This window comes from Macrobrachium nipponense, chromosome 6 (assembly GCF_015104395.2).
Source record: "Macrobrachium nipponense isolate FS-2020 chromosome 6, ASM1510439v2, whole genome shotgun sequence".
Lineage (NCBI taxonomy): Eukaryota > Metazoa > Arthropoda > Malacostraca > Decapoda > Palaemonidae > Macrobrachium > Macrobrachium nipponense.
In genome coordinates this window covers 100,903,929-100,926,632 of record NC_061108.1, presented here as the reverse complement: position 1 = coordinate 100,926,632, position 22,704 = coordinate 100,903,929, and the positions used below count along the sequence as shown (strand labels likewise).

The 22,704-nt window shown below is 41.4% G+C and overlaps 1 protein-coding gene across 5 annotated transcripts in view; it reads left to right on the top strand.

Annotated features, from left to right (window-relative positions):
- LOC135216734 (transcriptional regulator ATRX homolog) overlaps positions 1–22,704 on the top strand; it is a 216,205-nt gene that overhangs the window by 129,279 nt on the left and 64,222 nt on the right. The gene's annotated exons all lie outside the window — the stretch shown is intronic.

Below are 22,704 nucleotides of genomic sequence, written 5' to 3'. Positions count from 1 at the left end.
CAAAAGCTAGTAGGTAGTTGGCTTAGCAACAAGGTTAAGAGAACTACAACTTCACTCAATTAACAGCATCACCTGTTATTTGGCTGTTTTGCTAAATAGATATCATGGACTACTCTTCACCATTGGTGTTGTTGAAATTTCTGAAAGTATGTCTTGGTTTGAATGGTAGTTGACTTTGGATGTTTGTTTCTGATTATGGTTACAATTGTTGTAAGAATGATGATAGTACCTGACAGTTTTCTGACTCATGAGAGTGATCAGTGTACATGCCCAGGGCGAGTACATTGGTGTGCAAGATTCACCTTCTCTGTAAGTATTCAAGTGTGCGTGGCTTGTATGGTTTGAACTGTTGACCTTCATTCTATGCCTTTTACAGAAGAAGGCTCTTTTGAGAGCAATACTTGCCTGTTCTCCCATGCTCCTACTTTTTGCTGACTTTGACCCCCTCTTTTGTCCTCCATTGGTCAATCTGAAGAGTGTATGCATGGACTGATGGCAACCTACACGGACTCTTGACTGGAATTGGTCAGTGTGATTGCAATTCATTTGACCCTTATCATCTCAGATTCGGTTCCCTCTTCCCTTGCTGAATGCAATATAATCTCTCATGTGCATTACAGGAGACCCCTCCCTGGTCACCTTTGGAATGTCTGGCTCTGGCCAAATGTTTTTTAATGAAACTCACTGCTTTGACAGTTGTCTCTGACACATACCAATTATTTTGACACTGCAGTTGCTGTTGATATACCTGTGTTTCTGACACTAGCAGCCTGTGCTTCAGTTCCTTTTAGTATGCTTGCCTTGGCTCTGTCCTTGATGAGTCTGGGAAAGGTTGGGGAGACCCATGGTCTTGAGAGGTTGAAGAAGTCCTGTTGTGCTATGCTTTCCTCTTCCCCACCTTCCTCCCAGCGTATTATATTATTGGAAGAGTAGGAAGAAGCCCTGGAGGACAGCCCTTTGCAAAAAGACTTAAGAAGTCCTCACATATTGGCTCGTGGGTTCAAGAAGTCCTCACATGGCTGTCAAGTGATTGCGGGTGCTACAGGTGGATTGGCTCGTGGGTTCACTTGTGACCTATCCCTGGTACATGAGATTGCTCATGCCTAGTCCCCAGTTTATGGTCCTGGTCACTCTCGATCACCTTTATGATCTTTTAGGGATCGATCCTTTGCCTGAGTTGCAGTGGGTCTGTCTTTCAGTTCCAATCATAGTGCCTTAAACTGGCGACTGCCCCACAGGTGTTGACGTTATAGTCTCCTTGGACTCCTTACTTGGGATCCTTTTGGCATCAAAGACCAACAATATGTGGGAAAGGAAGGTAAGTAAGCATCGTTAGTGCTCTTCCTTCTTGTCATCTTCCTCATCATGCAAAATACAGAGGCTACTGCACCAACAAACATCCTGACGACAACTTGGGTCTGGACGGGAAACATTGTTTGCAAACAGTTTGCAAGCTTTGCTTCCAAACAATGTTTCCTAGTGTGGACAGGCCTTTATATTGTAGGCTTATTGTGAAAAAGATGCAAACTATTTCTTTTGTAAGACATCTGAATGCTTAAGTATACATAGAACCCTTAAAATATGTACCCTACTTAGATAAAAAAACTTGCCAAATTTTATTGGTAACATGACCATATAAGTACACAAATGGTGAACGTGTATCATACAGTCTAAGCAGATCAAACACAAATGATTGGTGGGCTTTCAGCAATTATGTTTGATCTCATTGTTGGTAAATAATAAGACATTGGCTGTGTGAGTGCAAATGGAAGGTATTTTAATAATTTCGTGGTTGTAAATTACCTTAGTAGGTTAATATTCGTAATAGCTTGAAATATTGTTATCTATGAGGCTGTTTTAGGTCTGTGGGAAGTGAATAAAACAGTCACTGCAGTATGGCTGAAAGGTGGAAAATTTCCGTTAAGACATGGCATGATGGCTATAACTGTTGTTTTCTTTTGAAAATACTTTGTATATTTATATAATTTTGTTCGTACATGATATACGAACCCTCAGTCCTTTACATCAAGAATTACTTTCAGCACAGGCTGAAATATGGCCGTTAAATTCTTGAACAAGGTGGTTAGGCAGTAACTACTGTCTGGTAGGCGGGTAGGCCTGCCTTCTTGGATGTAAACACTCCACTTTGCTTTCGGTCGTCTTCTGACGAAGATGTATGCTTGTGAGCTCTTGTTGACTAGCTGTTAATCAACTTTTTCTCGGTGGGGTCTTTATTTTGTTATTTTGAATTATGCATATATGTACTGTGTTTGATGTTGATAATTATAATTGACTTTAGGGGTGCCTGGTGGGACAGTGGGCCAAGTGGCAGAGTTATGGGGAAGAGAAGTAGGTAGTAGATTTCCTTCGGGTGGGTATCTACTGCCATGCAACTTCTTTACCCCCCCTCTTGGACAAGGCTCTGCTCAGGTGGGTGTATCCCCCAGATTCTCCGAAGTTCTTGGCTCTCTGGGAGGAATGCAGAAGATGCTGGACAAGGATGCAATAGATGAAGTGGTGCATCCGTCTCCTGGACTTTACAGTCACATCTTATCCACCTTGAATCATTTCATCAGGAAAACGAAGTTCAAGATGGAGACCCCACGATCAGTTGGCAGCTGTGAGGGAAAGCAACTTCATGCTATCGATAGATTTGAAGGACGCATATTTCCAGATCACTTCATCCATTGTCCAGAAAGTTCCTTCGCTTTTCTCTTGGAGGCAATGTCTTCAAGTTCAAAGTCCTGTGCTTCGGGCTGACCACAGCCCCTCAGGTGTTCACAAGGGTCATCTCTCGTCTCAAGTTGGGCCCATGCTCAGGGATCCGTTTGCTGAGGTACCTCGATGATCGGTTGGTCTTGGCAGGTTCCAGGGAGAAGCTGCTGCAAGACAGAGATCGTCTGCTTCGGTTTTGTCTGGAACTAGGCATCATGGTAAACCAAGAGAAGTCAAACCTCGTACCCAGTCAAAGGATCCTTATCTGGGCATGGTCATCGATGTAGCAGTTGCAAGAGTTTTCCCATCGGATCAAAGGTTGGAGAAGTTGCGAGTGAGCGCAACTTTCTATCGCAACCACATCAGTCAGCTCATCAGTGGCAGGTTCTTCTGGAAATTTTGTCTTCTTTGGAGAAGCTGGTCCCTCATGGGCAACTTCATCTTTGGTCTGTGCAATGGAGACTGAGGGAATTCTGGTCACCGGCGGGGGACTCACCCCTAATAAGTTCCTCTGTCTCTGTAAGTGAGAGAAGACCTTCGTTGGTGGTTGGATGACTGGAATCTCTTGAAGGGTGTTCCTCTGCATTCTCTTCCCCCAGACTTCCTTCTGTTTTCAGACACCTCCATGCAGGTTGGGGTGCTCATTTAGGTGGCCTCATTACTTTGGGCGTTTTGGGTGTGGAGGACAAACAGCAGCATATCAACAACTTAGAGTTAAAGGCAGCCTTTCTGGGTCTGAAGAAATTTGGGGAGAAAGTAGGTCATTCTGTTGTTCTCATGTTGGACAACACCACAGTGGTCGCTTATGTGAGCAGGGGGGGGGCTGGTTTCACGTCAACTTCACGCCTGACAGTCTAGGTTCACCAGTAGGCAGTCAGCAGTTTGGTAGAGGTCTCAGCCAGGTATATCCCCTGATGTAACTCCTCCATATCAACATCTGATGTTTAGATTCTTAGGATTTGAACATCCGAACTCTGTGTTCTCCCTGGCTTTCTGTCCTTTGGACAGATTTCAATTTGCAGTCCCCTATGAGTTCTTACGATTTGGGAGCCTCGAGTGCATTTTTGTTGAGTTGTACTCTCATTCCAGTCTTAAATGCTCACATGTAGGACTGGTTTTTATGCCTGTTCCTCCTTGATATTTACAGGAGTCGAGGAGGGACCTCTACCCGATGACTGTTTGACAAAATTTGGGAGTCTTGTTGAGTGCTTAAATTCTTTGGAATTTTTAGCACGGAGTGTTTTGTCCTTCAATGATCTGCAAACACTCGTACGAAACGAGAATTCCTGATAATTGTTGTAACAATACCTGGGAATCTCGCTGAATGTTTGAATTCCTTGGAATTTTTTGGCATTCTCAGAGTTTTACAGTTTTCTATAATTTCCAAACTCTCGGGCGAGACAGAAATCCCCGGTAACTGTCATTACGAAAATCTGGAGTCTCGCTAAGCCATTAAATTCCTTGGAATTTCTGGCATTCTCAGAGTGATTTGGTTTTCTATAATTTCCAAACACTCCAGCAATGGGTATTCCTGATAATTATTACAATAATCGGGAGTCTCGCCGAGTGCCTGGCACTCGCCAAGCGCCTGGATCCCTTGGATTCGTTAGCACTTGCCGAATGCTCAGCTTCATCATATTGCTGAGTACCAGGGTGAGACAAGGCTCACCCGATTATTGTCTTACAAGAGTCAAGTTTTCTCGCCGAGCGTGGGAATTCTTACAAATTCTAGCGCTTGCCGAGTACTCAGCACTCACCATCATGAGCGCTTGGATAGCGAGACAAGCCTTTACCAATACAGATGAATTCGCTCTTCAGTCTGGTTTGGGGGTTATGTAGAGCTTGGTATTGCATGCAACACCTTCTAGGTAAATGGTCAAGTACCTTCCTAGTGTCTTGGACCTTAGGGTCCAAACACGCAGGACAGCAGACACAGAATCTCTCTTTATTCTTTTTCTTGGAGTTTCGGCTTCGAAGGAGAACAGTTAATTGGGAAAAAGTGATAGTTCTTCGTTGATGATTACCACTCATAATTATGTAGTGGTAATCTGCTCAGCTCTCTCGACGACTCTGCTCGGCTCTGCCGAGTCGAGTGCTCGGCTATAACGAACGAACTTTCTACTCTTGATCGATGCAGTTCCGTGCCATGACATAGCACCCTCCCTTCCTGTGTTGCAGCAAGTTTGTTATGAAGTCTTCCGTCTTCATCATCTGACACCTCCTAACCTACCTCTTTGAAGGCCTCCATGGCCTAAGAAGAGGAAGGCATTTTCTCTGCCCCTTAAGAAGTCTCACCTGGAGATTTCTAAGGGTCTGTATCTTTTCCCTGGGGAGGGAGCAGTTGGCTGTCTCTTCAGCTCACCTGGAACCTCGACACTATCCCTAAAATATAGTGGCTGGACCCACCTTTGAAAGCCAGGAATGACTATTCATCAGGTGCTAAGACCGATGTCGCTGTTCCTCGGTAGAAGGCATCTGAAGGAGATAGGAGGAGGTCCTTTGTGTAGTCCTCCTCGTAAGGTTCAATCACGGAGAAGATAGATGCGTAGCACGACGTGGCAAGTTCTCACAAGCTTTTACTGCATTTAACTCAGCTCTGCTTTCGCTCATGTTCGCTTGAATGAAACGGTTGTACGAATGAATGCTTCATTTACCAGTGAGAACATCGTAAGTTCAGAGAAGAGCGGGCAAGAACAGTCATTCCTCCTCTCTTTTTTTCTCTCTGCTTTCATGGCAAGCTCCGACTTTCTTGCCAAGCAGCTGTAAAGTAGCGGAATAACAACTTCTTCAGTCCTTTGTAAAACACCAGGGGTTAGAGCCAGCTGCACTGGTTGGTGTCATCGACGGAACTTTTTCTATGATCAGAATCGTGAGAGTTTACTTCTCTCGATTCAGCTGTAAAGACGTAGATCCACATTCACCTTAGTCATTCACTAAGTAGTATTGGTTCTCCTTGGTTGAGATTCAACTACTGATGAGAAGCTTCTGTCTTGCCATCACAGGGACCTTGGTCTCTAGAAGGCATTGGACTCTGGTTGTATTGGTTGATCCCGATCAGTCATTACTTTTTCCAGTTGGTGTGGTGCTGTACCTATGAAGGATAAACACACTTCATTGAGTGTCAATACCTGTTGATGTGTCAATGGCACATCAACAGGAAAGAGTTGATGGCCGTTCTATTAGGGTTGAAAGCCTTCAGAGATGCTGTCTCGGGGAGAGTAGTGGAGGTCAACTCGGACAATACCACGACCCTAGCTTACATCAAAAAGCAAGGAGGAACTCATTCTCTGTCCCTGTACGAGACAGCAAGAGAACTCCTTCTGTGGGCAAAGGAGAATGGAGTAAATCTTTTAACAAGATTTGTACAGGGACAGAAGAATGTAAGAGCAGACATGCTCAGCAGGAAAGGGCAAGTTCTTCCCACAGAATGGACCCTCAATCTTCAAGTTTGCCAGGAGCTGTGGAAATTATGGGGGAGGCCTTCGATAGATCTCTTCGCCTCCAACCTGAACAAGAGAATCCCCAACTACTGCTCCCTGGTCCCGGACAGGGAAGCAATAGCAGTAGACGCCTTCTTGATGGCCTGGACGGGGATGGACACTTATGCGTTCCCTCTGTTCAAGATCATCAACCTTGTCATCAAGAAGTTCGCTCTTCTCGAGACAGGGAGAATGACCCTGATAGCTCCATTCTGGCCAGCAAGAGAGTGGTTCACAGAGGTAGTGGAGATGCTAGTGGACTTTCCAAGAAGCCTTCCTCCAAGTCCAAAGCTTCTCAAACAGCCCCACATCGAGAGGTATCATCAAAACCCCCTCGCTCTACAACTGACTGCATTCAGACTATCAAGAAGTTTGCCAGAGCGAGAGGCTTTTCAGCGCAAGCTGCAAGAGCGATCGCAAGAGCGAGGAGGGTATCTTCTCAGAGAGTCTACCAATCAAAGTGGGAGGTCTTTAGATCTTGGTGTAAACGACACAACGTGTCCTCAACCTCTACCTCTGTGAGTCAGATTGCTGATTTTCTCCTGTTCCTCAGGCAGGAATCTAAGCTGGCCGTGTCCACCATAAAAGGATACAGAAGCATGCTTTCGGCTGTTTTTAGGCATAGAGGCATGGATTTATCTCAAGATACAGACTTGAAGGATCTCTTGAAGTCGTTTGAAATGACTAAGCACACAGTAAGACCTCCGGCTTGGAATTTGGATGTGGTTTTGAAGTTCTTATGCGGCAGGAAGTTCGAACCCATCTCGCAAGCGACCCTTAGAGATTTGACAAAGAAAACTTTATTCCTGATGGCTCTAGCCACAGCAAAAAGGGTCAGCGAGATTCAGGCGATGGAGAAGCAGGTAGGCTTCAATCAAGACGGTGCAGTATGTTCTTTAAGGCTCGACTTCCTCGCTAAGAATGAGAACCCATCCAAACCCTGGCCGAGGACTTTTGAGGTTCCTAACCTCACAAGTTTAGTGGGTCAAGAGGAGGAGAGACTCCTCTGCCCAGTGAGAGCCCTCAGGGCATATTTGGCATGTACTAAGAATTTAAGAGGACCTTCCAGTGCTTTATGGTGTTCTGTTAAGGATCCTCATAGGCCCCTCTCAAAGAATGCATTGTCATTCTTCTTGAGGGAGACCATAAGAGCAGCTCACCTCTTATGTGAGAAGGGGAACTTCGGCATCTTAAAAGTGAAGGGCCACGAAGTGAGGGCTATTTCAACGTCATTGGCATATCAGAAAAACATGTCAGTTAGACAAATAATGGACTCAACATTTTGGAGAAGCAACTCTGTATTCGCTTCTCATTACCTCAGAGAGGTAAGAGTCGATTACGAGAAGTGTTACACTTTGGGCCCATACGTAGCTATGTCTTCGTTATTGGGTAAAGGAGTTACTACCTCCCCTCAACCTTAACCTTAGTATATACCTTCATTTGGGGTTTGTGTTTTTATGGTTGTCTGAGGAATTGTCTGGTTGGAACAGCACCCTCAGTCTAGCTAGATAGGTAAGATATCTAGTCTGCAAGGTTAGGTGGTTGAGTTGAGTAAGGTTGCAGAGAATTGAAAGGGAAATAGGTAGTGCAGAAGTCTAGTCACGTTGTTGGTCTCGCCCCGTTTGACAGACTAGCGAGTTGTTTCAGCATAACAGGTCTCATCCTGGCTGGCGCTCCTAAGGGAAAGCGACTCAAGAGACAGGAACCTTTGAAGTCAGCTACCTTAGCAGGTAAGGAATCAAGGTTATTGCCTACAACTTTTAGTTGTTTCCCAATGATGTTGGCTGTCTTTCACCCACCTCCAAATGTGTGAATCAGCTATATATATATATAAAACTGCCAGGTAAGTCCTAGTCATAAAAATGAAGTATTTATGATAAACAAAAAGTTTTATGAATACTTACCTGGCAGTTATATATATATTTTAAGACCCACCCACCTCCCCTCAGGAGACAGGTCGGGCAAGAGATGATCTGAGGAATAGAAAATGGGAATGATTCCAAGTACCACCCTGTAAGGGTTGTTAACCACCTAACCGAACACCTACCACTCGGCGGTTGCCGCGAGTTTTGAAAAATCTGCCGGAACGATAGAGACTATAGCTATATATATATATAACTGCCAGGTATATAAGTATTCATAAAACTTTGTTTTATCATAAATACTTCATTTTTCACCAAGTAGCCCTATAACTATTTTTCCGCAAATTTAAAATAAAACTTTTTTTTTTGTATCGACGTATCATATGTCAATTAAGCACCCAACAGACAATTTTTGTCGATGTTTAATACGTCCAATAGGCGTTTAAGGGTTAACTCTCCTGGCAGATGAGTTGAGCAGATGGAAGGAAGTGCTGCCCACTGAGTGGACTCTTGACAATAGAATCTGCTCTGACCTGTGAAGATTGTTTGGTAGACTATACTTGTAGACTTGTATGCAACATCAAGGAACACCCGCCTTCTATTTTCATTTCCCCAGCCCGGACCCTTGAGCATGAGCGACGGACATGCAACTGATCGACTGTTCGGGACTGGATCTTAATGCTTTCCCTCCCTTCAGCCTTGTCAGGGCAGTTCTAACAAGTTCGTATCTCACAGTAATATCTCAATGATTCTGGTAGTTCTGTTCTGGCCCATGAAGGAATGGATCCCAGACCTTCTGGTGGACTTTCCGCAAGTATTCACCTAAAGACCAAGGCTACTGAAACAACCACACTTCAGAAGGTACCATCAAGGGTTGTCCATGCTCACTCTGATGGGCTTCAGACTGTCAGGAAACTCATCAGAGTGAAGGGATTTTCAAGAGCAGCTGTGGAAGCCATTGCAAGATGCAGATATAAGTCGACTAGTAACATCTACCAGTCAGAATGGGCAGTCTTCTGTAATGGTGCTCTAGACATCACATCTCGTCTTCTGAGACATCTGTAATTAAGATCACCGACTTACTTCTCTATTTAAGAACCTCCAAGGACCTTTCATCTATGATTAAAGGTTATTGAGCAATGCTTACGTTGGTGTTTAAGCATTGTAATCTGGACCTCTCTACTAATCAAGATCTTCATGACCTGTTGAAATCTTTTGACACCTCTGAGCAGAAGTAGTCTACTTTGGTTTCCTGGAACCTGGACATAGTATTGAAGTGGCTTACAGGTCCTTTTGAACCCCTCAAGTCTGCCCCTCTCAAGGATCTTTTACAAAAGACACTGTTTCTAGCAGTGTTAGCTACTGCTAAACGCATGAGTGAGCTATATGCTATCAATAAAAGAGTCAAATTCTCAGGAGGCAATATTGTCTGCTCTTTTACCTTAGGCTTCTTAGCTAAGAATAAGGATCCAAATAAGCTATGGCCCCGGTCTTTTCGTATAAGGAGTTTAACTGGTATCCTGGGCTATGACAAAGAAGAAAGAGCTCTCTGCACAAGAAGAAAGAGAGCTCTGCACAGTCAGAACACTGAGGTGTTACCTGGAAAAAACAGGAAGATTAGGGGATCCTCTGGTGTTCGGTCAAGAATCCCTCCTTTCCGCTTTCCAAAAACGGTCTCTTGTTCTTTATCAGAGACTTAATTTCCGAAGCTCAATCCCGGATACAGGAGGAATCGTTTCTATTGCTGAAAGTGAGAGCGCATGAGGTCAGAGCTGTGGCCACTTCTCTCTCCTTTAAACGTAACTTCTCTCGCTCTGCAATACTTCAATCAACCTTTTTGAGGCATAAGTCGATATTTGCGTTGTACATTATTTGAAAGACGTAGAAACAGTCCTTGAAAATTGCAGTACCTTTGGCCCGTTGGTGGTGGCTGGCATGGTGTTGATGGTCGTGTGTCAAGGATGTTGAATTACCTGGTACCTAGAGCTCATCCTAGTTAGCAGTCAGGCAGATCACCCACTGCAAGACTTACACTGATGTAGAGGCGACTCCCGACTCGGTGCCATGCCACTACAGTTAAGTTGAATACTACCAGAGGCAGCGTCTCCCACTGTAGCTCTTACCAGGTAAGCAAGCGACAAACACTGAGCTAGTGTTAGCCTTTTCTCTAGTTCAATAATAACGTTCCTTTGTATTGCAGTGTCTTACCAAACAATTATACAGTTGTAGGTTCCCTACAAATGGCAGACAATCGATTCAAAACTTCCGCGGTGGCACCTCCATCGCTGATGTAGGTGACGTCATCTCCCTCCACTCGAGGGAGCTATAGGTACAACTGCCTAGGTAACATCAATTCGTTCTCTGCCGGCTTCTGATGAACTTCGGTGGTCGGTGCAGACTTTTCTTCATTTGTTGGGAAGTTTATCTCTCCAATATTGGTGAAGTATTCAACTTTGTGTTTGTGGGATTGTAGCTTAATTTCTTTTCTGCAATTTTGTGGCTTTACCGTCATGTCGGACTCTAGTCCTTCAGTAGTTAGGTTTTGCGCCGGAGGGTGCAAAACTAGGCTAGTTAAATCCATTTATGATTCGCACACTAAGTGCATTAAGTGTAGGGGTTGTGAATGCTCGAGAGAATCAACTTGTGATGAATGCAAGGATTGGAGTGAACAACTGTGGAAAGTTTTTGTTTCTCACTCGGGGAAGGTAATTAAGGATAGGAAGAGGAAGGCGGCTCTCAGAGCTGAAAGTAAGACTAGTTTAGCTTCTTCTGCTTCTTCTATCGAAGCACCTGCTCCTATTCCTTCTCCTTCTCCTCTCATTTTGTCTCCGATCTTGAGTCCTCCTACTCCTGCACCTGTAACTCCCTTGCCAACTTCCCTTGGAGTTTCTCCTGACGCCATTGCTAGCCTTGAATCTAAATTTGAAAAGAAATTTGATGTATTAGCGAAGACTGTTATGCAGTTAGGGTTATCTGTAAAGTCTTTCATTGAAAAGACTTCTAGTGAAGTGAGAAGTGTCAGTGCAGTGCAACCTGAGGGGGTGGCTGTTTGTCCTGATAGTTCTAGACAAAGGTCCCTGTCCTGCTCCCCCGCCTCGGGGAGAAGACATACTGGAGGTCCAAGGGAGACTGTCGGAGTTTGCCCACAGACAGTCGCTTCCTCTGTCGATCCTGTGGTGCGACAGCAGGAGTCGACTAAACACCATTGGAAAGGTGTGTTGTTTAGTCATCAGTTATCGACAGAGTCGAGTGATTCGTTGCCGGTTAGACGTCATAAGTGGCGTGATTCTTCAGCCTCACGTCCGTTGAAAAGACGTTCGACTGAAGAAGTGTTCTCTCCTCCCCCTGTGAAGAGGAACAGAGAAATAGACAACCTTCGCCTGTCGTGTAGCGTAACTACATGGACTTCGCCACGGACTCTCACGATGGCGACAGCCGCCTTCGACTCGATTGCACAACGAACTGCTCCAAGTCCGTCGAGATCTTCGACTCATCTAGCAGTCGACAGTTTACCTTCGACATCACATACGACAGAGAATTCTACTGGCGCGAGACCTCCGGTATCGATCGTGTCGAAGTCCACAACTCCAGTTGCTACGACTTCAGCTCAAGAAGACGATAATTTAGTTCCTTTACGTCACAGTTGCAGGAGCTGATGAATCGGATGAAAGAAAGCAAACAATGTCCGAAGAACAATGTGTCGAATCAAGAACTCTCTCTGTTGCCTATCTCTTTGGATGACTAGGAGGACTTAGAAGCGGACTCTATTCCTCTCTCGTCCTATTCGAAGCTGTTACGCTATCTTCTGGATATGTACTCGGATTACTTCGTAGCAGCTGCTCCCAGGTCACCTGCTTCCATCTTCCTGATGAGAAGGTAGAATTTCGATCCTCTTCTCCCAAAGCTTGTACTGTTTCTCCCAAAGCTCATACTGTATAAGGCTGCTAAACGATCGCTTTGTGATATAGAAGACTGGTTGAAGTTCAAGAGAGAGCTCGGGAAAGCAACTTTAACTTATCCTCCGTCGAAACTGGTCAAAAAGAGGTATAGGTTCTACGTAACCAGAGAAGCTCCCTCCATGGGAGTGTCTGCCTCCTCCCAGGGGGACTTCTCTGGCCTGGTAGATGCAAATAGGAGGTCCGCGTTTGCAGCAGCAAAAATATTCTTTACATCTCCCGAATTGGACCACTTGGTAAAGAATATCTTCAAGATTTTTGAGATTATGAGTTTCTTGGACTGGACGATCGGAGCCCTCACTACGAAAATAGAAGACTGCCCTACTCTCCAGGAGGACCTGGCAGCGGACTGGCTTGGGGTTTTGTCATGCGCCGACAAATCAGTTCGGGATGGTTGCGATGAGCTTGCCTCCCTTTCCGCATTTGGGAACCTCAAGAAAAGGCAGCTCTGGTGTTCTTTTGTTTCGAGAGGAGTCGCTTCACCTCAGAAGTCCGCCCTTTTGTTTTCTCCTCTCGACAAGAATCATCTGTTTCCCGAAGAAACAGTGGCCAAGACACTTTCCGCACTGGAAAAGAAGTCCACTAATGACTTACTTGCTCAGTCTTCTAAGCGAGTTAAACCCTTGACTGTGACGCCTACCACCTCGGAATCGTCCTTGCAGAAGAAACCCTTTTGAGGGGGCAAGTCTAGACCGTTCGTCAGGCCTCGATCGAATTTACGACTCCTGACCAAGGCCTCGACAAAATCCGACTCTAAATCATCAAAGTGATCCTTCAATCCTTCATGCTCCGGTAGGGGACAGACTGAGCCTCTTTTAGGAGGAATGGAGTCGCAGAGTGGCAGAACCCTGGGTAACCCTAGTTCTCCGGTTCGGTTACTCCATTCCTTTCAAAGACACTCCCCCTCTATCCAATGTTCCCATCGCATTGCCCGCCTACTCTCCAGGCTTGGAGAAATTTGTAGCTTTAACTTGAGAAATAGAGATTCTCGTGCAGAAGGCGGTCATAGAGAAAATAAGCGACAGACCATCCCCGGGGTTTTACAACCGTCTGTTCGTAGTCCCCAAGTCATCAGGGGGCTGGAGGCCCGTGCTGGACGTAAGCGCACTGAACTTATTCGTTCAGAAGACCAAATTCAATATGGGAACGACTCGCTCGGTGTTGGAATCCCTTCGCCAAGGGGACTGGATGGTATCCCTGGATATGCAGGACGCATACTTCCACATATTAATTCTCCAGGAAATACTTTCGGTTTATGTTCATGGGCAAGACCTATCAGTTTCGAGCTCTTTGCTTCGGGCTCTCGACAGCACCGCAGGTATTTACGCGAGTGCTAACTCCGCTGGGGAAGTGGCTTCACCTCCTGAACATCAGAGTGTCACTCTACCTAGATGACTGGCTTCTCTGCTCCTCTTCGGAAAGTCAATGTATGAAGGATCTAAAGAGGACTCTTTCATTAACTCACTTGTTAGGTCTCCTTATAACGAGGAGAAATCTCAGTTATTCCTGACTCAGAGCATTTTCTATTTGGGGATGACTGAATTCTCAAGTTTTTTGGGCTTTTCTCTCACCAAAGAGAGTCCAGTCGTGTCTGGAAGTAGTACGTACAGGACTTCCTGGACCGCAAGTCCTGTTCCGCCAACTGTTGGGCCAGTCTGTTAGGGACACTAGCTTCGGTGGAACAGTTTGTCAAACTCGGAAGACTGCACATGAGGCCCCTACAGGAAGACTCAATCCGACTCGACAGTTTTCTTGATTTCAGACGAAATCAAGGAGGACTTAGCGTGGTGGCTATCAAAACCAAGACTGGTCGGGCCTGGATGCGTACGCCTTTCCCCCGTTCAGCCTGATAAGACAGGTGCTGAACAAAGTGTCATTTCACGAAAAAGTCTTTCTGACACTAGTCGCTCCGTTCTGGCCAAGGAAAGAATGGTTCCCAGATCTCCTCAACTTGCTCATAGATTTCCCCAGGCTTCTTCCGTTAAAGAGATGTCTACTCAGACAACCACAGTATGCAAGGTTCCACCAAGGGTTATCCGCTCTGGCACTGACAGGATTCAGACTGTCAGGAGTCTTGTCAGAGCGAAAGGTTTTTCAGCAGACTATACTAGTCTAAATGGAGAGTGTTTCTTCTGAAACATCTATGAACGAAATAGCGGATTTCCTTTTATTCCTAAGAGACGTTAAGCGTTTAGCCCCTTCGACGATTAGAGGATACAGAGCGATGCTGGCTTCAGTTTTTAAACACAGAGGACTAGACCTATCTACGAATAGTGATCTCTGATCTAATTAAATTGTTCGAGACTTCCAAATTGTTTAAGGATTCAATAGCATGGAATCTCGATATAGTTCTTAAATGGCTTTCGGGTCCTCCCTTTGAACCGCTACTTTCTTTGTCTATGAGGAATCTCACCAAGAAGACGTTATTTTTAGTTGCGCTAGCTTCAGCTAGAAGAGTTAGTGAACTACACGTGATGGACAAGAAGGTGGGTTTTTCTCAAGGCGACGCAGTTTGCTCCGTGGAGCTCAATTTTCTCGCAAAAGACGAGAACCCTTCTAATCCTTGGCCACGTAACTTCGTTCTCAAGAACCTGACAGACTTTGTAGGCCAGGAAGAAGAAGAGCGACTCTTATGTCCTGTCTGGGCATTAAAATATTACCTCCGCAGAACAGAAAGAATTAGAGGTCAGTAGAATCGTCTGTGGTGCTCTGAAAAACCCCTCTCGCCCTCTCAAAAAACGCTATCTCCTTTTTTCTGAGAGAGTTAATTGTGGAAGCGCGCACGCAAGCGAATGACGCAGTGTTTACTTTGCTAAGAGTGAAAGCGCACGAAGTTCGGGCAATAGCGACTTCTCTCGTGTTTCGACACGACTTGTTGCTATCCGCGATTCTCCAAAGTACCTTTTGGAGGTCCAATTCGGTGTTTGCTACGCATTATTTGAAAGAAATCGAGACAGTGTTCGAAAATTGTAAGTCTCTCGGTCCGCTTTCGGTAGCTGGCATGGTGTTGGGAGAAACGACATAGGGGGTTGCTCCCTCTGTTAGCCTATGTTTCGCCTTGTATCAAGGTTGATGAGTTAAAGGGAAGTCTGGGGGTACATTGTACCTGGAGTACTCACCAGTCATTTTAGTTATAGTTTTGGTGGGTAAAGGTTTTTAATTAGTTGTAGGTGACAGCTTTTTCATGTTGGTTATTTCTGGTCTTAGCCCAGGGCAAAGGCAATACAGGCGGTCCCCTGGTTACGACGGGGGTTCCGTTCTTGAGACGCGTCGTAAGCCGGAACATCGTCAAAAATCCTAAGAAAACCTTACTTTTAATGCTTTGGGTGCATTGAAAACTATGTAAGCTGCATTCTTATGGCATTTTTCATTAAAAAACCTTCAAATATTGATTATTTTGCATTTTTGGTGTCATATTTCATCTCCCAGATGAGCGTTGTAGCCGTCGTAACCCTGGAACATGCGTCGTAACCCTGGAAATAATGTCTATTGACAAGCGTCGTAACCTCGGAACGTCATAAGCCGAGACCGTCGTAACTCGGGGACTGCCTGTATTTTGTTGTTTCTTCGTTGAGTCAGCGGTAAACACCATGACTACAAGGATCTTCCACTCCATGTAGAAGCACCCTTTGGTCATATTCCTAGCCTTCTATATTAAGTAAGATGAGCACCGACAAGCGGCAGTATTGTCCTGCAGTAGCTCTCTTGCAAGGTAAGGTACAACAGGCACTAGTAACAGTGCTTTTGACCGAAGGTATTTTTTCAAGAATCATATGTTATTTTTGAATTAAAACTCACATCCACAGCCCCCCATCCTTGCAATAGGTAATCAGCTGTATAATTGTTCGGTAAGACACTGCAATAAAAGTGGAATTTTCATTGTAAAATAAAATTTTATTGCATACTTACCGAACAATTATTAATCAAAGCCCTCCCTCTTCCCCACAGGTGGATGGCTGGGGAGAACAAATTGATATTACCTGGACAGTTGTACCTATGGCTCCGTCGAGTGGAGGGAGATGACGTCACCTACATCAGCGCTGGCGGCGCCACCGTGGAAGTTTTGAATCTATTGTCTGCCATTCGTAGGGAACCTACAGCTGTATAATTGTTCAGTAAGTATGCAATAAAATTTCATTTTACAATGGAAATTCCATTTTTACGTTGAGTTAGTTCAGTACATTCATCCCACCCCCCCTTGCAATGTGGGATTCAGCCAAGTAATTACTTGGTAAGTTACTTTTATAAAAATGATATTTTTATAATAAAATAAAGTTTTATAAATATACTTGCCTAGTAATTACTAAATCAGAGCCCACCCTCCTCCCCTCTGATTTTCATGGACTTAGCAGCATAAATTAGAATGATGCTATCAGCTAATGTCGCTCACGAGTTCCAGCTGCAGGGGTTGGGTCCTGTCACCTGGGCATTGCAACAGTCATCTGCTCACAAATTGTTTAAATTTTAGGATGCTGTGCAAGGCCAATCGTTTGCCAAGTAATTACTTGGTAAGTATATTTATAAAACTACATTTCATTTTGAAAATATTATTTTTATGGCAATAGACAAGTGCCATAAACCCGGATCGCTAATAACCCTTAAATGCCGAGCCGGTATTTCCGAAAGTGTCTCCCGTATGCTGGCGGCGTTCGGGGGTGAGCGCCAAAGCGGAAAAAATTTTTTTTTTAAATCACAGCATGCTTAGTTTTCAAGATTAAGAGTTCATTTTTGGCTAATTTTTTTGTCATTGCCTGAAGTGTGGTATGCAACCATCATAAATGAAAAAAATATCATTATTATATATAAATATTGGAATATATGACAGCGCGAAAAAAATTTCATATATAATTGTATACAAATCACACTGTGAGCAAAACCGTTAAAGCTAATGAATTAATTATTTTTTTGTTGTATTGTACACTAAATTGCGATGAATTTGGCATATAACAAATTGCAAAACGATCAAGGCAACAGAGAGAATATATTATCACAATATGATGCATGAAATCGTAACGCGCAGATGTAAAAAAAAAAAAGTTTTAAAATATTCACCATAAATCAAAATATTGTGCTAGAGACTTCCTTTTTGTTGCAAAATGAAGGTAATTGATTGAATATTACTAGACTGTAAGTGTTGTAGCTTACAATTGCAGTTTTTGACCATTTTGGTTGATTTAAAGTTGACCGAATGTAGAATTTTTTCTATTTAATGTGATTTATATGAAAATAATTCAAAACTGATAAAAGCTAAAACCATGGGTTGTTTTTTGTTGTATTTTACATTAAATTGCGCACATTTTTATATATAAAATGGTTAATATAAAAAGGTGCAAACATTACAACAATATGACAAAAGCATTTCTGATTTTTTTGGCAGAGTTACCGTGCAGACGTAAGGATTTTTTTTTTTTTTTTTAATTCCACCATAAATCGATATATTGTGCTAGAGACTTCCAATTTGTTGCAAAATGAAGGTAAATGATTGAATATTACTAGAATGTAAGAGTTTTAGCTTACAATTGTGTTTTTCGACCATTAAGGTTGAGTCAAAGTTGACCGAAGTTTGAAATTTTGGCACTTATCGTTCTTTATGTGAAAATATTTCAAAACTGATAAAAGCTACAACCATGGGTTGTTTATTTTGCATTTTACACAAAATTGCGCACATTTTCATATATAAAACTCTGTAGCGGCTAATATAAAATGGTACAAACATTATGACAATCGGACGAAAGAATTTCTAATTTTTTCGGCAGTTACCGCAGGGACATAACATTTTTTTTCAAAAATTCACCATAAATCGAAATATTGTGCTAGAGACTTCCAATTTGTTGTGAAATAAAGGTAAATGATTGAATATTACTAGAATGTAAGAGTTTTAGCTTACAATTGCGCTTTTTTACCATTTTAGTTGAGTCAAAGTTGACCGAAGGTTGAAATTTTGCCACATCGTTATTTATATGAAAATATTTCAAAATTGATAAAAGCTACAACCATGGGTTGTTTTTTGTTGTATCCTACATGAAATTGAGCACATTTTTATATATAAAACTTTATGTAACGGCTGATATAAAAAGGTGCAAACATTACAACAATCTGATGAAAAAATTTCTGATTTTTTTGGAAGAGTTACCGAGCGGACATAAGGAAAAAGGTTTTTTAAAAATTCACCATAAATTGAAATATTGTGCTAGAGACTTCCAATTTGTTGCAAAATAAAGGTAAATGATTGCATATTACTTAAATATAAGAGTTTTAGCTTAAAATTGTGTTTTTCGACCATTTCGGTCGAGTCAAAGTTGACCGAAGGTTGAAATTTTGGCACTTATCGTTATTTAAATGAAAATATTTCAAAATTGATAAAAGCTACAACCATGGGTTGTTTATTGTTGCATTCTACATGAAATTGCGCACATTTTCATATATAAAACTTTATGTAACGGCTAATATAAAGCGGTGCAAACATTACAACAGTTGGACGAAAGAATGTGATTTTTTTGGCAGTTACCGCACGGACATAAGGAAAAAGTTTTTTTTTTTAAATTCACCATAAATCAAAATATTGTGCTAGAGACTTCCAATTTGTTGCAAAATGAAGGTAAATGATTGAGTATTACTAGAATGTAAGAGTTTTAGCTTACAATTGTGTTTTTCAACCATTTTGGTCGAGTCAAAGTTGACCAAAGGTTGAAATTTACGTACTTATCTTTATTTAAATGAAAATATTTCAAAACTGATAAAAGCTACAACCATGGGTTCTTTATTGTTGTATTCTACGTAAAATGGCGCACATTTTCTTTTACAAAACTTTACGTAACGGCTAATATAAAACGATGCAAACATTACGACAATCTGACAAAAGCATTTAGGATTTTTTCGGAAGAGTTACCGCGCGGTTCAAGGAAAAAGTTTTTTTTTTTTAAATTCATCATAAATCAAAATATTGTGCTAGAGACTTCCAATTTGTTGCAAAATGAAGGTAAATTATTGAGTATTACTAGAATGTAAGAGTTTTAGCTTACAATTGCATTTCTTTACCATTTCGGTTGAGTCAAAGTTGACCGAATGTTGAAATTTAGGCACTTATCGTTATTTATATGAAAATATTTCAAAACTGATAAAAGCTACAACCATGGGTTGTTTTTTGTTGTATTCTAAATGAAATTGCACACATTTTCATATATGAAACTCTATGTAACAGGTAATATAAAATGGTGCAAAAAGTGTCAAAGTGACGAAATAATTTCCGAGATGTGTCGCTGATGCTGTTAAGTGCGAGAAGAAAGAAATTTGCTCATGCGTGCCTGGGTAACGATTGTAAACAAAACAACAGCTTGATCCGTGAACTCTCTGCATCCCTCAAGGCGTGTGATTCAAAAGTTTTCACCGAGTAGGCCTATAACTATTTTTCTGCGAATTTTTAAAGGAATTGTTTTTGCGTTGACGTATCATGCGTCAATTAACCCTTAAACGCCGAAGCAGTAAAAAAAAAAATTGTTTCCCGTGTGCTGGAGGTGTTTCGGAGTGAGCACGGAAGCAGAAAAAATATTTTTTTCAAAAAAACACGCTTAGTTTTCAAGATTAAGAGTTCATTTTTGGCTCCTTTTTTTGTCATTGCCTGAAGTTTAGTAATGCAACCATCAGAAATGAAAAAAATTATCATTATCATATATAAATAATGTGATATATGATAGCGCAAAAACGAAATTTCATATATAATTGTATTCAAATCGCGCTGTGCGCAAAACGGTTAAAGGTAACAAGTTACTTTTTTTTTCGTTGTAATGTACACTAAATTGCAATAATTTTGGTATATGACACATTGTAAAACAATAAAAGCAACACAGAGAAAATATCACAAAATAATGCATGAATTCGTAACGCGCAGACATAAAAAAATATATATTTTTTTTAAATTCACCATAAATCTAAATATTGTTATAGAGACTTCGAATTTGTTTCAAGATGAAGTTAAATGATGGAATATTATGATATTTTTTTTTTTTTTTCTGTAAGATTTTTAGCTTACAATTGCAGTTTTCGACATTTCGGACGAGTTAAAGTTGACCAAATGTCGAAATTTTTTTATAAATTTTTTTTTTATATGCAATTATTTTGGAAATTAGAAAAGCTACAACCTTCAAATATTTTTCCTTTTATTCTACATAAAATTGTGCACATTTTCGTATATAAAACTCTATGAAATGCCTAATATGAAACTGAGCAAATTTTCCGAGAATGCGATGTACGCATTTCGGAGATTTATGGCAGAGAATCCGCGCGCTGAGGGAAGGAAAGTTTTTTTCATAAATTCACCATAAATCAAAATATTGTGCTAGAGACTTCCAATTTGTTGCAAAATGAAGGTAAATGATTGAATATTACTAAAATATAAGAGTTTTAGCTTACAATTGCGTTTTTCGACCGTTTCGGTAGAGTCAAAGTTGACCGAACGTGGTTTTTTTTCTATTTATCGTGATTTATATGCAAATATTTTGAAAATGAGAAAAGCTACAACCTTCAATTATTTTTCGTTGTATTCTACATGAAATTGCGCACATTTTCATATATAAAACTTTATGTAATGGCTAATTTAAAATGGTGCAAACATTACCACAATCGCACGTATGATTTTTTCAGAAGTTACCGCGCGGACGTAAGGAAAATGTTATTTTTTTCATAAATTCACCATAAATCGAAATATTGTGTTAGAGACTTCCAATTTGTTACAAAATAAAGTTAAATGATTGAATATTACTAAAATATAAGAATTTTAGCTTACAATTGCATTTTTCGACCATTTCCGTAGAGTCAAAATTGACCGAAGGTTGAAAATTTATCACTTATCATTTTTTATATGAAAATATTTCAAAACTGATAAAAGCTACAACCATGAGTTGTTTTTAGTTGTATTGTGCATAAAATTGCGCACATTTCCATTTATAAAACTTTATGTAACGGCTAATTTTAAAATGGTGCAAACATTACCACAATCACATGTATGAATTTTTTCGGAAGAGTGACCGCACGGACGTAAGGAAAAAGTTTTTTCATAAATTCACCATAAATCAAAATATTGTGCTAGAGACTTCCAATTTGTTGCAAAATTAAGGTAAATGATTGAATATTACTAAAATATAAGCGTTTTAGCTTACAATTGCGTTTTTCGACCATTTCGGTAGTCAAAGTTGACTGAAGGTTGAAATTTTGGCACTTATCGTTATTTATATGGAAATATTTCAAAACTGATAAAAGTTCCAATCATGAGTATTTTTTTGTTGTAATCTAAATGAAATTGCGCACATTTTCATATATAACACTTCATGTAACGGATAATTTAAAACGGTGCAAAAATTATGTCAAAGTGACGAAATAATTTTTGAGATGTGTCACTGATACTTTTTAGTGCGATAAGAAAGAAATTCACGCTTGCGCGCCTGCGTAACGATTGTAAACAAAACAACGCCTTGATCCGTGAACTCCCAGCATCCCGTAAGGCGTGTGATTCAAAAGTTTTTGGCTGGTAGGCCTATAAGTATTTTTCCGCGAATTTTTAAAAAAACTTTATTGAGTCGATGTATGGTACATCCATTCGGCATACGGGAGACATTTTGACTCGACGTTTAATATGTCCATTCAGCATTTAAGGGTTAAGCACCCAACAGACAATTTTCGTTGACGTTTAATAAGTCCAATAGGCGGTTAAGGGTTAACCGAGTCCACCGATAACCGGGTACTGCCTGTAATGCAAACCCTTCCCAGAACTTTGCATAAATGCCTCCGACTAAATATTCTTTCCAGCCCTTTTTCGGATGAGTTGCAAATCCTCACTCATTTTGAAAAGGCCCAGAAGTCTGACTCTTGATCATGCAGCTCCTATACTCCAATCAGGTTGTCAGAGGCAGGGCACTCCCCCTCACTTTTTTGACCAGGAGGAATAGTCCAGATGTGCAGAACTCCAGTCATTTCTAGAGGCTGACTCACATTCCTCCCACCAGTCAGTGAGTCTTCCTGATGTAAAGGACCGAGAGTTTGTATACCGAGTAGGAACAAATCACAATTTTGAAAAGTAAATTGTATTTTTCCTAACTGTACAAACCTGAGGTTCTTTTCATTAATGCCCACCTCATGCCGCCCCTCAATCTGAAACCTGGGCCGAAAGACAAAGTGGTGTACGTATTTACATCCAGACAGGTGGGCCTACCCGCCTACCAGACGGAAGTTACTGTCTAACCACTTTGTTCAAGAATTTAACGGCCGTATTCCAGCCTACGCTGAAAGTCATTCCTAATGTAAGCACCTCAGGTTTGTATAGTTAGGAAAAATACAATTTACTTTCAGAAATTGTGATTTTTCTTGATTACACAGATCATTACGTATAGTAGCTGAGAGTTTGGGCAATTTTGGGACTATTTCATCAAGTAACCTATAAAAGGCTAGTCTAGACTTTTTATATTTTTTTTTTTTTTTTTTTTGATTGTCGGGCATTGGAATGATACATAGATAGAATGAATAAATAAAGGTTATAACAAAAAGTACTTTTGACTGAAATGGAATGAATGTTTGCTTTAAAGATGATCAGAAAAATAAAATGTATGGTAAATCAGTAGCATAGTTATAGCTTCATTGGGCCATTCTTCATGTTCTAGCGGTAAAGAATATAAATTTTATTTTTTCAGTTTATGGATGCAT